We start from the raw sequence: 16840 nt of genomic DNA, 5'->3' as shown, positions 1-16840 counted from the left end.
TACTCATAGGTTCCAAGAATTGTATTAGGGATTGGATCAATTCTACAATGAAGTTGTTCAAAGATCATTTCTTAATCTTGATCACCACAGAGACATTAGAAAATAATTTGATCCTTAAGATACAAAAATGCTTGGGATTAGTTGGGAAGCAAAGTAGAAGTGGCAGATGATGAGATCAAGTTCATCAATAGAAAACCTTCTATTAAAATAAAGCTCATTAAAATTTGTGATAGGGCTGCTTTCATCATGGAGATCATGTCCATAAAGGCCAAGTTTAGTTTGACTATTATAGCACACCAGAAGTGCAAGGAAGTCAAAATCTTCGGGTGGAAATCAAAGCCGATTTTCAAAGCAAGATGGATCCCCAATCGGAATGGAAGCTTATTGTTCGTTACATTAGGGTTTTTAACATATATCTACCTTATTTTCTTTGGCATATCTCCTTTTTCAAATTATCCTAGCCAATCCTAGTGTGTTGGATAGCTTGGAATTTGGTGGGCTAGATTTACCTGATCCTTTGGGAGAAGTTATTACATGTGGGTTACTTGTTCTCCAAGTGGAGCATATTTTTAAGATGATTTCACATTTCATGCATGCACAGTTCCAAAAAGGTAAGACAATATGTCATTCGTGCTCTGAGTCATTTCAGACTTTAGTTCCTAGAGCTCTTATTTAGATAAAAGTAAGATTGGCAATTGTTAAAAAACATTTTGGTTTCTCAAAATTATTCATGGCTTCATTATAGCTGGTGATCATGCAATTAAAGCACAAGGAGATGGATGGTTACTAATAGTCTCCTTAATTGAAGGAAAGAATTTCTTTGTTGTAGATAATACAAGTTATTCAGATCCACATGTGGTATTTACTTGTAATGGGAAACCACGAACAAGTTCAATGAAACTACAGATAGTGGATCCTCAATGGCATGGTAAAATGTCATAAAACTATAAAGATATTTTGTGATTGATATTTTGTGGTTTTGTTCATGATTTCCATTCTGACTTTCATTATCCAAATAATTCTGTAGAAATATTCTAATATGATGTGATAGAAGAGCCTCCTTCTGTGATGGATGTAGAAGTCTTTGACTTTGAAGGGCCTTTTGCTGAGGCTACATCTCTAGGGTATGCTGAGATCAATTTTCTGAAATTTACTTCACATGAACTAGCTGATTTGTGGATCCCACTTCAAGGAAGACTGGCACAAGCTTGCCAATCGAGCTGCACCTTAGGATATTTCTGACAAAATACAAAGGGTCCTGATGTGGTTACTCTATACATAACAAAGATGGAAACAGAATTTGGAAAAAAGGTATTCATCTTTCAATATTAAATCTCAAGTAGATACTTGTCTTTTCCTTGGCATATGTATAGTTCAACGCATTACTCTATTTGTTTGGACATAATGAGAATCAGAAAGAATTCTATACAGATTTCTCGGTGCTCACCTCAGACAAATTCAACATTCGAGAAGTTATTTTCACTTCTAAGTGAGGAGTTTCTGATTAATGATTTGTCTTGCTACTTGAAACGTAAAATGGCTCTTCAGGTATCTATGCCTCACATAGATATATTTGGATAAGTTGTTGCAAATAACAGACTAGAACTTGGGTCTCAAGTGAATTTATCTTTTTCTAGGTCAGTTATTCTTATCTTCAAGGATGCTTGGTTTCTATGAAAAACTTAATGCCTTTAGAAAAGCACATGAGGAACTTATGGATGTGGTCTCTCTCTTTATTCAGAGTAAATGACCAAAAAAAATAATTGATTCTTCAGGAAAAGGTGGTGTTAAAAAATTATATGTTTTTCATTTTTCTACTAATGAGTCTAATTTTTCCTCAGAAGTACAGTCATAGGAAAAATGGCTTATTTAAATAGAATAGGGAAAGGACATCCTACCAAATTCCAAATAAGGAATTATTTGAATAAGAAAAACATGAATTATATACCTAAATGACACAGGAGGATCCAACTACTTATAGACTCTTATCCACAGTCAACTACAAGGCTAGAAAATTGCACAAGGCAGTTATCCAATCTAAAGTAGCAAAGTTGAGTAGAGAGGTAAAGCTCGAAGATTTTAAAACTACTTAGTTTATTGTGGATTTAGAAAATCTACCTCCCCAATAAAAAAATGATTGGAATAGGCATATAGCTGATCCAATATCTATAGATTTGATTCAAGCTTCTCTCATTGTCACCAAACTTAGGCTACAAATCTAGAGAACTGAAGAAAAGTTATGTATAGAAAAGGCTAGTTATAGAGCTAAAACAATTACCATTGATGATTTGCAGCGGAAGATTTTTATAATTTGAGCACCGATGTAGGCCCAAGTGTCCATTACAGATATGCTCAGGGAGAAATATAATGAAATTTCCATGATTAAATGGAACTTTAACTTGTCTATAAATAAACACATCCAAAGTAATGAGATAACAGAGACAGAGAAGGATAAAATCAAGCTTAAAAACCAAGTCAAAAATCTTGTTGATGCTAAATCCAAATAAGAGCTGAGCATTAAAATTTTAGAATATGTTGTTATTTTAACCTTATTATAAAGATTACATAAACATAAATTAATCCATAAGATAGATATCATAGAGGAAGGGTCTGGACAGGAACAATTACATAGGCTAAATGCAAACTTATATTGTCTCTAAGAGGTAAATAAATATACAGAGTTTGATCTTTTTGATTTGCAGAAACTATTAGATGAAAGGAATGAGCATATATATATTTGTAAATTCTAAAATGGCTCAAAAATATGAATTGATTTCAGATCTTAAGTTTCCATATGAAGAGATGAATATGATCCTTAGTCAGAAAATGCATGCCAAGAAATTACTCACAAGTTCCAAGAATTGTATTAGGGATTGGATCATGTCTACAATGAACTTGTTCAAAGTTCATTTCTTAATCTTGATCACCACAAAGACATTAGAAAATAATTTGATCCTTAAGATACAAAAATGCTTGGGATCAGTTGGGAAACAAAGTAGAAGTGGCAGATGATGAGATCAAGTTCATCAATAGCCAACCTTCCAATAAACTAAAGCTCATTAAAATTTGTGATAGGGCTACTTTCATCATGGAGATCATGTCCATAAAGGCCAAAAGTAGTTTGATTATTGTAGCACATTAGAAGTGCAAGGAAGTCAAAATCTTCGAGTGGAAAATCAAAGCCCATTTTCAAAGGAAGATGGATCCCCAATCGGAATGGAAGCTTATTGTTAGTTACATTGGGGTTTTTACCTTAGTATATACATTATTTTCATTGGGATATCCCCTTTTTCAAATCATCCTGACCAATCCTAGTGTGATGGATAGCTTGGAATTTTCTAGGCTAGATTTACCTGATCCTTTGGGAGAAGTTATTACATGTTCTCCAAATGGAACATATTTTCAAGATGATTTCACATTTCATGCATGCACAATTCCAAAAAGGTAAGGCAATATGACATTCATGCTCTGAGTCATTTCAGACAGTGGATCCTCAATCACATTGTAAGATTTCATAAAACTATAAAGATATTTTGTGCTTGGTATTTTATGCTTTTGTTCATGATTTCCATTCTGACATTTATTATCCAAATAATTCTGTAGAAATGTTCTAATATGATGGGATAGGAGAGCCTCTTTCTGTGATGGATGTAGAAGTCTTTGACTTTGAAGCGCCTTTTGTTGAGGCTACATCTCTAGGGTATGCTGAGATCAATTTTCCGAAATTTACTTCACAGGAATTGGTTGATTTATGGATCCCATTTCGAGGAAGACTGGCACAAGCTTTCAAATCGAAGCTACACCTTAGGATATTTATGAAAAAATACAAAGGGCCCTGATGTGGTTACTTTCTACATAACAAAGATGGAAACAGAAGTTGGAAAAATGTTATTCATCTTTCAATATTAAATCTCAATTAAATACTTGTCTTTTCCTTGTCATACATATAGTTCAATGTATTTCTCTTTTTGTTTGGACATAATGAGAATCAGAAAGAATTCTATCTAGATTTCTCGGCTCTCACCTCAGAAAAATTCAACATTCTAGAAGTTATTTTCACTTCTAAGTGAGGAGTTTATGATTAATGATTTTTCTTGCTACTTGAAACGTAAAATGCATCTTCAAGTATCTATGTCTCGCTTAGATACATTTGCATGAGTTGTTACAAATAACAAACTAGAACATGGGTCTCAAGTGAATTTATGTTTTGTAGGGTCAATTATTCTTATTTGCAAGGATGGTAGGTTTATATGCAAATCTTAGTACCATTAGAAAAACACATGAGGACCTTATGGATGTGGACTCTCCCTTTATTCAAAGTCAATGGCCAAAAACAATAATTGATTCTTCAGAAAAAGGTGGTATTAAAAAACTATATGTTATTCATTTTACTACTAATGAGTCTCATTTTTCCTCAGAAGTACAATCATAGGAAAAATCGCTTATTTAAATAGAATAGGGAACGAACCTCCTACCAAAATTCCATGTAAGGAATTATTTGAATAAGAAAAGCATGAATTATATACCTAAATGGTATACGAGGATCTAGCTACTTATAGACTCTTCTCCACAGTCAACTACAAGGCTAGAAAATTACACAAGGATGTTATCCAACCTAAAGTAGCAAAGTTGAGCAGAGAGGTAAAGCTCGAAGATTTTGAAACTACTTAGTTTATTGTGGATTTAGAAAATCTACCTCCACAATAAAAAATGATTGGAATATGCATATAACTGATCCAATATCTATAGATTTGATTCAAGCTTCTATCAATGTAACCAAACTTCGACTACAAATCTAGAGAACTAAAGACGAGTTATGTATAGAAAAGGCTACTTATAGAGGTAAAACAATTACCATTGATGATTTGCAACATAATTTTTTTATGAGTCAGACACCCATATAGGCCTAACCGTCCATCACAGATATGCTCAGGGATAAAGATAATGAAATTTCCATGATTAGAGGGAAGTTAAACATGTCTATCAGTAAACACATCTCAAGTAATGAGATAATAGAGGCCAAGAAGGATACAATCTAGCTTAAAAACCATGTCAAAAATCTTGTTGAAGTTAAATCCAAATAAGAGGTGAGAATTAAAATATTAGAATACGTTGTTATTTTAACCTTAGTAGAAGGATTACATAAACATAAATTAATCCATATGATAGATATCCTAGAAGAAGGGTCTGGAGAGGAAAAATTACATAGGCTAAATGCAAACTTATATTGTCTCCAAGAGGAAAAGAAAGCTATAGAGTTTGATCTTTTTGATTTGTAGATATTGTTAGATGAAAGGAATGAGCATATATATTTGGACATTCTAACATGGCTCAAAAATATAAATTGATTTCGGATCTTAAGTTGGCATATGAAGAGATGAATAGGATCTTTAGTCATAAAATCGATGCCAAGAAATTACTCATAGGTTCCAAGAAGTATATTAGGGATGGATCATATCTACAATGAACTTGTTCAAAGGTCATTTCTTAATCTTTATTACCACATAAACATTAGAAAATAGTTTGATCCTTAAGATAAAAAAAATCTTGTGATTAGATGGGAAACAAGGTAGAGGTGGCAGATGATGAGATCAAGTTCGTTAATAGCCAACTTTCCAATAAACTAATGCTCATTAAAATTTGTGATAGGACTGCTTTCATCATGGAGATCATGTCCATAAAGTCCAAAAGTAGTTTGATTATTGTGGCACACCAAAACTGAAAGGAAGTCAAAAGCTTCAGGTGGAAAATCAAAGCCCATTTTCAAAGCCATATGGATCCCCAATCAGAATGAAAGATTATTGTTAGTTACATTGGGGTTTCTACCATAGTATCTACATTATTTTCTTTGGCATATCTCCTTTTCACATCTTCCTAGGAAGGCCCTGTGTGATGGATGGATTGGAATTTGGTGGGCTAGATTTACCTGATTCTTTGGGAGAAATTATTACATGTGTGTTATGAAAGCAGCTCACAGAAATATAGAAAAGATAGATCAACGCCTTAGAATTTAGCCTTTTCAAGGGGGCAACCTCCTTTACATTACACAAATGAATGATTCCTTGATGATTCAAAAGAAAAAACCTCCTTTCTATATATAGCAGTCTAAAGAGTCACAATATAACCCAGCCGACCTAACAATAATAATATAAAGGCACAAAAATAACAATAGAGGGATTCTATGGGGCAGAGTAATAACAATATGGGGACAATAGGGGCACAACAATATTAATAAGGGATACAAATACAATAGTAATGGGGTAATCACTAGTATTGTAGTGACCTAACATGCCCCTCTCCTTCAAAAAAGTGTTTTCCTCAATGCTCGAGTAGTTATGGATGCTTTTGTATAAAATTCTCATCCTCCCATGTGGAATATTCAGCAGATAATTTCTTCCACTTGATGAGATACTATGAAATTGATCTATTTCATAGATATCGAGTTCTTGTTTCTGTGACTCATTCCGGTTCCAATATAATTTTTCCTTCCTCCTCAAGTTTTGGAAATGTTTTTTGAACTGGGAGCTTGTTGCCTATAACCTTCTTTAAAGATGAAACATGGAAAACTAGGTGCACTCGAGAAGCTGCAGGAAGCTCCAATTTGTATGCCATAGTACCAATCTTTTGCAACACCTTGTACAAAACATAATACTTTGGTGATAATTTATTATCCTTCTTAGGTTGCTTGAGGGACATTTGTTTATATGGTTGTAGCCATAGGAATACCCAATCATCTACATCAAAACTTCTTTCACTGCGATGTTGATTTGATTATTGTTTCATTCTATATTGCGCCAACACGAGTTTATCCTTTAAGAGTTGGAGGACTTTTTGTTGATGCTCGATGTGATGTTCCACTGCTTGAAACTTAGAATTTTCTCTTAAATATGATGTGATGGATGGTGGCTAATATCCATAAAGTGCCATAAATGGGGTCATTTTTGTTTTTGTATGGAAGGAAGTGTTGTACCACCATTTAGCCAGAGGAAACCATTTGACCCATTGTGTCTGTTTATCAGATACAAAGCAATGAAGACATCCTTCCAAACATTTGTTTACTATCTTAGTTTGCCCATCAGATTGATGATGATAAGATGAGCTATGAGCTAACTGAGTACCGAGACAAGAAAATAATTCTGTCCAAAAATTTCTAGTGAAAATGGGGTCTCTGTCACTTACAATAATCTTTGGATTTCCATGTATCTTTTGAATTATTTCCATAAATGTAGTAGAAACTGTACTGGCTTAAATGGATGTGATAATGCACAAAATTGTGCATACACGGTAAGTCTATCAAATACAACCATGATGACACTCTTTCCCTCGGACTTGAGTAAACCTATGATAAAATCTATTGAAACCTCCTCCCAACGTTGGCTTGGAATAGATAAAGGTTGTAATAGACCTCGGGTCTTAACTGTTTCAACTTTATTTTCTTGGCAAACCAAAAATTCTACCACAAACTTTTGAATATCCAATTTAAGGAAATCCCAAAAAAATTCCTTCTTAACCCTGTGGTAAGTTTTCAAAAATCCTTAGTGCCCTCCTAAGGGAGAAGTGTGCAATTCCATAAGAATCTTTTGTTTGAGTTGGGAATTCTTACAGAGGTATAAGTGATCTTGGTACCATAACGAATCATTTTGCTAGCTAAATGTATCAGATGTACTGGAATCTTGTTGTAACTTTCGAATAAGTTCCCACACTTCTTCATCATTCCTCCATTCCTCCCTTGCTTCATTTATCCAATCTGGTTGGATAATAGAAATGGTGCACAACAACGCTTCCAAATCCTCATCCTTTCTTGAGAGTGCATCTGCCACCACATTTTGCTTTCCTTTTTTGTAGATGATTTCAAAGTCATAACCCACCATCTTTGTGACCCACTTTTGTTGCCCTTCAGAGGATAATCTTTGTTCTGAAATGTATTTAAGGCTATCATGATCCGTTTTTACCTTGAAGTGTCTTCTCATAAGGTAGGGTCACCATTTCTTATGTGCATGTAGTATTTCCAACATTTCCTTCTCATAAATAGCTTTGTGTAAAAACTTTCCCTTGATTGGACAACTTTCAAAAGCAATGGGTCTTTCATCTTGCATTAAAACAGCACGAATTCCATTTCTTGAAGTGTTACATTCCACAATAAAGGTTTTTATGAAGTCTGGTGTAACTAAGATCGGTGCTTGGCACATTGTCTGTTTAAGATGTTCGAAGGCCTTTGTTGCTTCTGGAGTCCATGAAAATGAATCTTTCTTCAATAATGTTGTTAGAGGCGCTGCTATTCTCCCATACTCTTAACAAACTTGCGATAATACCCTCTCAACCCAAGAAACCCTCGCAGATTCTTTATGGATGTGGGGATTTTCCATTCCTTAATGGCTTTAATTTTGCCAGGGTCCACCTTAACTCATTCATGAGATACAATATGACTCAGATATTCCACCTCTTGTACTCCAAAGAAACATTTGGATCTTTTTAATATAATTGTTTCTCCCCAATAGTTGTAGCACCCTGTCAACATGTTCAATATGATCCTTCCAAGACTTGCTATAGATTAGTATATCATCAAAAAATACTAACACAAATTTTCTAAGGAAGGGTTTGGAAATGGAATTCATCAAACCTTGAAATGTAGAAGGTGAATTGGTAAGGCCAAAAGGCATGACCAAAAATTCATAATGACCCCTATGAGTTCTAAATGCTATTTTTGGAATGTCTTCAATCTTCATTCTAATTTGATGATATCTTGAACGAAGATCCAACTTGGTGAAGTAAATTGATCCATGCAATTCATCCAGTAATTCATCAATGATAGGAATGAGAAACTTATCTTTAATAGTGAGCTTGTTGAGCTCCCTATAATCCGGACACATGTGCCATGATACATCCTTCTTGCGCACCAATACTACTGGAGTAGAGAAAGAACTTTGACTAGGTTGAATTCTACCAGCATCTAGCATTTCTGCCACCATACGTTCAATTTCACTCTTTTGGGCATAGGGATATTTGTACGGCCTTATGTTTGGAGGAACACTTCCTAGAATTAGATGAATAGCATGATCATGATCATGAATAGGTGGGATACCATTGGGATTCTCAAATGCTTTGGAATGATTGTCTAAGAATTTTTGGATATCGGGAGAAATAGATGATTTCGATGTGGAAACATCTAGTGAACATAAGTGTGCAATTACACCTCTTTTTTCCTTTTTTAGAAGCTTTGTCATACTGTTAGAGCTAATTATCTTTCCAAGTTTCCTTGTAATACCCCTTAATTCAACTTCCTTTCCTTTTGCAGAAAATTTCATGAAAATTTATTGAAAATTAAAAGTTATTGTACCCAAGGATTGTGGTCATTGGACTCCTAGTACAACATCAGCACCTCCCTTTGGAATGGAAAGCATTGGGCTAGTCAATACATATTCTCCGATGGATAGCTTGATATTATGGCACTTTCCAGAGAAATTTATTGTTCCTCCATTTGCAACCATCACTTGACACTCTATTGCTGGTTATAGGAAGCAATTCAATTCTTTTGCTACCTTACAATGAATAAAAATGTGGGTACTTCCTGAATCAATCAACACTATTACCTTTTTTTTCTTGATTTGTCCTTCTATCTTGATGTTTTGAGGAGTGGTAATTCCTGCCAATGAATTACAAGATATGGTTGGATTCATTTCTTCTTTATCTAGGCTTTGTTCCTGGAGTATATCCTCTTCTTTTGACCTTTCTTGCTCCTTTTCTTCTTCCACTTCACAATCTATGTAGAATAATTTATTCTCAGCACACTTATGACCTTTAGTGTATTTTCTATCACAACTGTAACAAAGCCAATTTTCTCTTTTTTCTTCCAATTGTTGTGGTGTCAACCTTATAGGTTGTGGAAGACTAGGGGCAATAACACTTCCATCTTTATAGTTGTGAGTGGTATGCTTCCTAGTTGCCATAATTTTGCTTTCCATTTTTCTTGCTAACTTGAATGCCTTCTCTAATGAATCAGGTTCCCCAAGGTGAACATCATGTTGGATATTATCCTTTAAAGTCCCTATGAACACATCAATCATATGCTCCTCTGGAATATTTTTTACCTTTATGTTCAATTTTTGGAACTCCTCAATATACTCCATTATTGAACCCTTTTGTTTGAGACTTATCAATTGGCTAAAAAAAGTGTTGCTTTTTGTATCCTCATAATGTGCTGTCAATTCTTCCGTAAAAATTGCCCAACTGATAATTTGTTTACGAGAGTAAAGCCATTGATACCATATAAACTGATTTGGTTCCAAATATAAAGTTGCAATACATACCTTTTCTGGGTTTTTCACATTATTGAGATCGAAAAATTGCTCCATCTGTAATATCCATGTTGCGGGATCCTTGCCATAAAACTTCCTCATATCGATTTTTGGATTATGATGGGTCTTCGATCCAACATTAGAGTCTATGAAATCATGATTAAAATTTCTTTTGTTAACATCATGAGTTTCCTTTACTACCCTTTCACCATTAGTAAGTATTTTTTGTAGAAAATTTGTCAAATTTGTCTTCAAATTTTCCATGTCTGTCTTCAAATCTGCCATGTTTGTCTTCAAATCTGTCTGAAAATTTGCCATGTATGTCTTCAAATATTTCTTCAAATATATCTTCAAATTGTCCATCTTAGCTTCCACTCCATTCATCTTAGCTTCCATGCCCTTTATCTTAGATTCCACACCATTTATCTTAGCTTTTGTTAGCTTTTGTGAGAGTGACATTTGTTGCACTTGGTCTTGTAATTTTGATATCATGTAGTATTTCTTCCTCTTCTTCATGAGTCATGCTAGAGCTTTTAGGTTGCTTACTAGGAGTTTGCATTTTCTTTCCTTGGGGCATTAGTTACCGATAATGATGCTCTACTATGCCCTTTGTATTCCTTCAAAATAATTTTTCAAACCAAGCTTAAGAAAAAATTTAAGAAAATCTACACACCTTTTTTCACTTTGTAGGAGCTCGATATTTCCTCTGATGTATCTCTGTACTTTCGGATCATCCAGTTATAAAATTATGATTTGCAGTAGCCCTCTGTGTCCTCTTTCCAATGCCACCAGTGTCATCCAAATTGGATTCTCCAAGGAAGAGTTATATTAAATCTCCCACAGTGAACTGATTATAGACTAGTTCAGTAGTGAGAACTTGTATGACATGCCACGTGTCCCTGTTTCGACCTTTGGCTATGAAAAATATATACAAGAAACTACAGTCTGTCCTCTTTCTTTACCTTCTGATGAAATTTCAATCCGATGCTCAGAGAGAAAGTTATGACGATTTTCCCTAGGTCACTTGTTTGGAATGTAATTTAGGAGTTTGCAAAAAGACCAACCTCCTCATATCATATCTCTGCAAATATAGTGCGAAAAGCTCCGAAATTCAGATCCGAGGTTCAATGCGATTTCGTCTAAATTTTTTTTTTTCTCTTCTTAAACATTGCAGCAAAAAAGTTATATCGAAAATGCCACGATGACCTATTTGGAGCAGCGAAGCCCTAGAATCCGAAGCTCTGATATCAAATGTTATGAAACCAACTCAGAAAAAGATAGAAGAGCTAGATCAATGCCTTAGAATTCAGCCTCTTCGAGGGGGAAACCTCCTTTACATTACACGAATGAATGATTCCTTGATGATTCAAATGACAAAACCTCTTTTCTATATATAGGAGTCTAAGGAGTCACAATATAACCCATCTGACCTAACAATAATAATATAAAGGCACAAAAATAACAATAGAGGGATTCTCTGGGGCACAGTAATAACAATATGGGGACAATAGGGGCACAACAATATTAATAAGGGCTACAACTACAATAGTAATAGGGTAATCATTAGTATTGTAGGGACCTAACAATGTGGGTTACTTGTTCTCCAAGTGGACCATATTTTCAAGATGATTTCATGTTTTATGCATGCACAATTCCCAAATGGTAAGACAATATGTCATTCATGCTCTAAGTCGTTTCACTTGCTAGAGCTCTTATTTAGATAAAAATAACATTGGAAATTGTTAAAAAACATCTTGGTTTCTCAACATTATTCATGCCTTGATTATATCTCGTGATCATGGAATTAAATCACAAGGAGATGGATGGTTACTAACAGTCGCCCTAATTGAAGGAAATAATTTCTTTGTTCTAGATGCTACTAGTTATTCAGATCCATATGTGGTATTTACTTGTGATGGGAAACCATGAAGAAGTTCAATGAAACTGCAGACAATGGATCCTCAATGGCATTGTAAAATGTCATAAAACTATAAAGATATTTTGTTCTTGGTATTCTATGATTTTGTTCATGATTACCATTTTGACTTTCATTATCCAAGTAATTTTGCAGAAATATTCTAATATGATGCAATAGAAGAGCCTCCTTTTGTGATGGATCTAGAAGTCTTTGACATTGAAGGGCCTTTTGCTGAGGCTACATCTTTAGGGTATGCTGAGATCAATTTTCTAAAATTTACTTCACAGCAACTGGGTGATTTGTGGATCCCACTTCAAGGAAGACTGGAACAAGATTTCCAATTGAAGCTACACCTTAGCATATTTCTGAAAAAATACAAAGAGTCCTGATGTGGTTACTCTGTACATAACGAAGATGGAAACGAAAGTTGGAAAAAGGGTATTCATATTTCAATATTAAATCTCAAGTAGATACTTGTCTTTTCCTTGGCATAAATATATTTCAATGCATTACTATATTTGTTTGGACATAATAAGAATTAGAAAGGATTCTATGCATATTTCTCGGCGCTCACCTCAAACAAATTCAACCGTCCAGAAGTTATTTTCACTTCTAAGTGAGGAGTTTCTGGTTAATGATTTTTCTTGCTACTTGAAACGTGAAAGGCCTCTTCAGGCATTTATGCCTCACTTAGATACATTTTAATGAGTTGTTGCAAATAAAGGACTAGAACATGGGTCTCAAGTGAATTTATGTTTTCCAGGGTCAATTATTCTTATATGCAAGGATGCTAGGTTTCTATGCAAATCTCTTTGGACATAAAACTGAATGTTCCTTCCCGTGGGAAGATATAGAAGAAATAGTGGAGTTTCCTCCTTCCTTAGCATCAATGGGTGGTCCATCTCTGGTCATCTTCCTTCATAGAGGTAGAGGCAGAGGCCTTGATGCTAGCCAAGTTGCAAAGCATAAAGATGGAAAAGGAAGATGCAAGTTCCATTTTCAGTCGTTTGTTCCCTACAATGTTGCATGCAGGTACACATTGAGTTCTTTTCTCATCATAGCAACCATACATTTTCCTCTGTCACTTGTAAAAATGGCAGAATTAATATTGGATTAACCAAAGAGGATTGATTTGCATGAATTCCAATAAAGCATATTGAAAATATAGAGTGGATGTGCATGAATTTGAGACAAGCTAATTTGTTATTTTGAAAAAAACTTGAAATATCTCTCTTGTTTCATTCCTAAGAAAATACAATTTATATGTCAAATAGGATGATCATGGCACTATTGAGGAATAGGGCATTGAACCAGAGTATTCAAATCGTAGAGGATGAAAAACGTACATATTGAGGGGATCTCCAAAATGAAGATTCTGAATATTTTTTGGTTGTTGAGGAAGTGAGCATGACCAAGGTCCATTCAAAAAAATTACCATTCAGTGTAAGTATCTCAATTCATGAGGCATTACCTTGTTCTACATTCTTCTGAAGTTATCGTTATGATATTTAGGTTGTTTCAGAAAAGTTTAAATTGTTGTGTTGATGGTTTGTTTTGGTAAGGTCATGCTACATCGTTGACATAATAAACAATGAAACTCAACAAGATGCAGAAAGTGGCTCTTACTAATTTAGTATTACTTGTTTCTCAGAAATACATCCCTACTAATATTGTTTTTTCAATTCCTAATGACAGGTTGAGTCACTCATGGATTTATATGATGGGGGTCACTTAGACAAAGAGATAATGGAGAAATCTGGTTGTTTGAACTACAAAACCATAACATGGGAAATTTACAAACAAAAAGTATACCAAAGACAGATCTGGTACAAGTTCAATAGAAATGTTTTTGGGTTTGGTGTAGAGATCACAAGTATCTAGCAAAAGTCAAAGCTTGATAATGGAAATGGTTGGATTATTGACGAAGTTCTTACCCTTCATGGTGTGCCTTTTGGATACCATTTCTAGGTGCTTCCTCATCTCTTTGATTGCACCCATTCCAAGATCCTTCAAGAAAATAATCATTACCAAATAAATAATTGGATTTGAAAGCCTCTGCCTGCAAGTCTTGCCAATTATCATTTGCTTTTCTACTAGAGCACTTGAATGAATCAAGGGACCTGGAAGACAATTCAACCTTACAATCGGGAAAAACTTTTCTTGAGATATCACATACATTCTTAGTGCCCATAGTATGAGAGGACATAGCCTCTTCATCACCAGTAGGATGGCTATCTTGAGAGTCATTGTTGAATTTCAATGTACCTTCTTTTTGGTGAAGATCTCCAGAGTTATCTCTCTTTGCAAAGGTATCACTAGTTGAAATGTGATCACCGTCAGTCGAGGCAATTTTTTGTCTTTGAGTGTCCAAAATAGTAATCTTGCCTTCTAAGGCATCGAGTACCTAGTAACCATGCTCAGTATGTATTAGTTGGGCCAATCCAAAAGTATTTTCTTTCAAATGTTTAGAATAAATAAGAAGTCATTGGGCTTTGAGTAAAGCATGCTTAAGCTTGTTAGGACCCTACCCAAAGTCCTCAAGTATTTTCCAAACAACAAGGCTCAAGATGCTAGAGCTTATATAATGAGTTTGGAGTTTTGGTTAGGTGGATCCCTAGAGAATATTGAAAACGTTTTTAAGATGATTTTTGGGTTGTATGTGCCTGCTCTCAATAGAACACAACTGGAGTTTTTTGAGCTAGTCGTCTATTTAGACACAGGAATATTGCACCCTCTAGATCCTTGCATGTATGATGATGTTGAAGTGTATTTGAATTGGTATGACACTAGAGAGGATGCAAATGAGAAACTCAAAAACCTAAATGCACCAGTCATTGGTATCACCTTGCAATGAAGCCACATTATTATTGGTGACGATAATCACTATGTGGCTGTTGTGATGGAATTGGAAGCTAGAGGTGCAAAGGTGGTTCCAATATTTTTAGGTGGATTAGATTTTTCCACCCATGTGTAGCGTTTCTTTTATGATCTAATAACAAAGAAATCTCTTGTAGATGTTTTAGCTTCCATTACTGTCTTTACACATGTGGGTGGACCTGCTAGACATGATCATCCTCATGCTATACAAGATTTTTCCAAGGTCGATGTTCTATACACTGTGGCCTTGCCACTAGTGTTCCAGACTACATAGGAATGGCTTATCAACATGTTGGGATTACATCCAATTCAGGTTGCATGGCAGGTTTCTTTTCCTGAGCTTGATGCTGGTTTGGAGCCGATTGTTTATTTAAGCTATGATGCAATATGGGTAAGTTTCATTTCTTTCCTTAACATTGTTTCAACAAGTTCATCAATTAGATAATCCATTAATAGCATAATATGTCTAAAATTGTTAACCTTGTTGTGAAACTCAAATTATGATAACATCGATGCCAGAATACCAAAATAGAGGTCATGGTACCATACACATGTAGGATCAAAGTTTCTCTTGATCCATTGCAGGGTTCTTTTGAAGTGGTCGTAAAAAAATGTTTCTAACTTCTTTATATTGATGTGTAGGCAAGTCCCATGCACTTCATAATTATTTTGAACAACTTTGTACACGGGACATCAAGTGGGCTCAACTAAAGAAAATAACAAAGGTGATCATGCCAAAATGTCATTTCAATTTGTTTTTCATGTTACAACCTAATTGAGATAATTGAAGTTAGGTATAACGAAAGTCTTCGTTGATGCAATATATAATTACTTCTACATTTGCAGGAAGACAAGAAAATAAATGTATATGTATTTAGCTTCCCACTTGATAAAGCCAATGTTGGCACTACAACCTACCTCAATGTATTCTCTTCATTTTTTAGTGTATTACATGAACTAAAGACAGATGGATATAATGTACAAGTTTTTCCAAATACTTCTGAAGCACCGATTGAGGACACAATTCATGGAAAAGAAGTTAAGTTCAACAACCCAAATCTTAATGTTGCTTACAAAATGAATGTGAGAGAGTACCAATAGCTCACACCTTATGTTAAGGCTTTGGAAGAAAACTAGGGCAAAACTCTAGGAACCTTAATTATGATGGGGAGAACTTGCTTGTATATGGAAAATAATTTGACAATGTTTTCATTGGAGTGCAACCAACTTTCAAATATGAAGGTGATCTAATGATGCTTATTTTCACAAAATCAACAAGTCCACACCATGGATTTGCAACTTATTACTCAATTTTGGATAAAATATTTAAGGTTGATAATGTCTTGCATTTTGAAACTCATGGATCCCTAGAATTTATGTATGGCAAGAAAGTGAGTATGAGTGATGTATGTTACCCAAACAGTTTTGTTACCTATATGGATCTCAAGAGAGTTCTTTGCCATTTTTCTTGTGCACAATATTAAGAAGATAAAAGGACTTTGGTGGTGGTGTCTTTTCACTTGCAACTATAGTGAGGAGTGATCTTATTAACAAAGATCCAACTTTCTATTTTTTATATATGTTGTTGGTTTGTCGAATGCTTTTTTGGATGCCATCATGGTTGATGTCCTCCCTTATAAAAATGTAGTAGCTTGTATGCCACAATGTTTGGATGCTTTGTGCCTTAGTAAAATTGGTCTTCAAGATATTAATGATCATGGTTCTCTAATATGTTTTGTGAATATTTTTG

The 16840-nt window shown here is 34.6% G+C and overlaps 2 pseudogenes; both read left to right on the top strand.

Moving 5' to 3' along the window:
• The first annotated feature begins 246 nt into the window (after window positions 1-246).
• On the top strand, window positions 247-13566 carry LOC149168944 (C2 and GRAM domain-containing protein At1g03370-like; annotated as a pseudogene).
• Window positions 13567-13959: 393 nt separating this feature from the next.
• Window positions 13960-16574, top strand: LOC149168943 (magnesium-chelatase subunit ChlH, chloroplastic-like; annotated as a pseudogene).
• Window positions 16575-16840: the final 266 nt, after the last annotated feature.

This window comes from Pinus tabuliformis, chromosome 4_2, assembly GCF_031772625.1.
Source record: "Pinus tabuliformis cultivar Carrire ecotype Pingquan chromosome 4_2, CPIR1, whole genome shotgun sequence".
NCBI classification, from domain to species: domain Eukaryota; kingdom Viridiplantae; phylum Streptophyta; class Pinopsida; order Pinales; family Pinaceae; genus Pinus; species Pinus tabuliformis.
The sequence above is the reverse complement of the archived record's forward strand: the minus strand, read 5'-3'. Positions and strand labels throughout refer to the sequence as shown.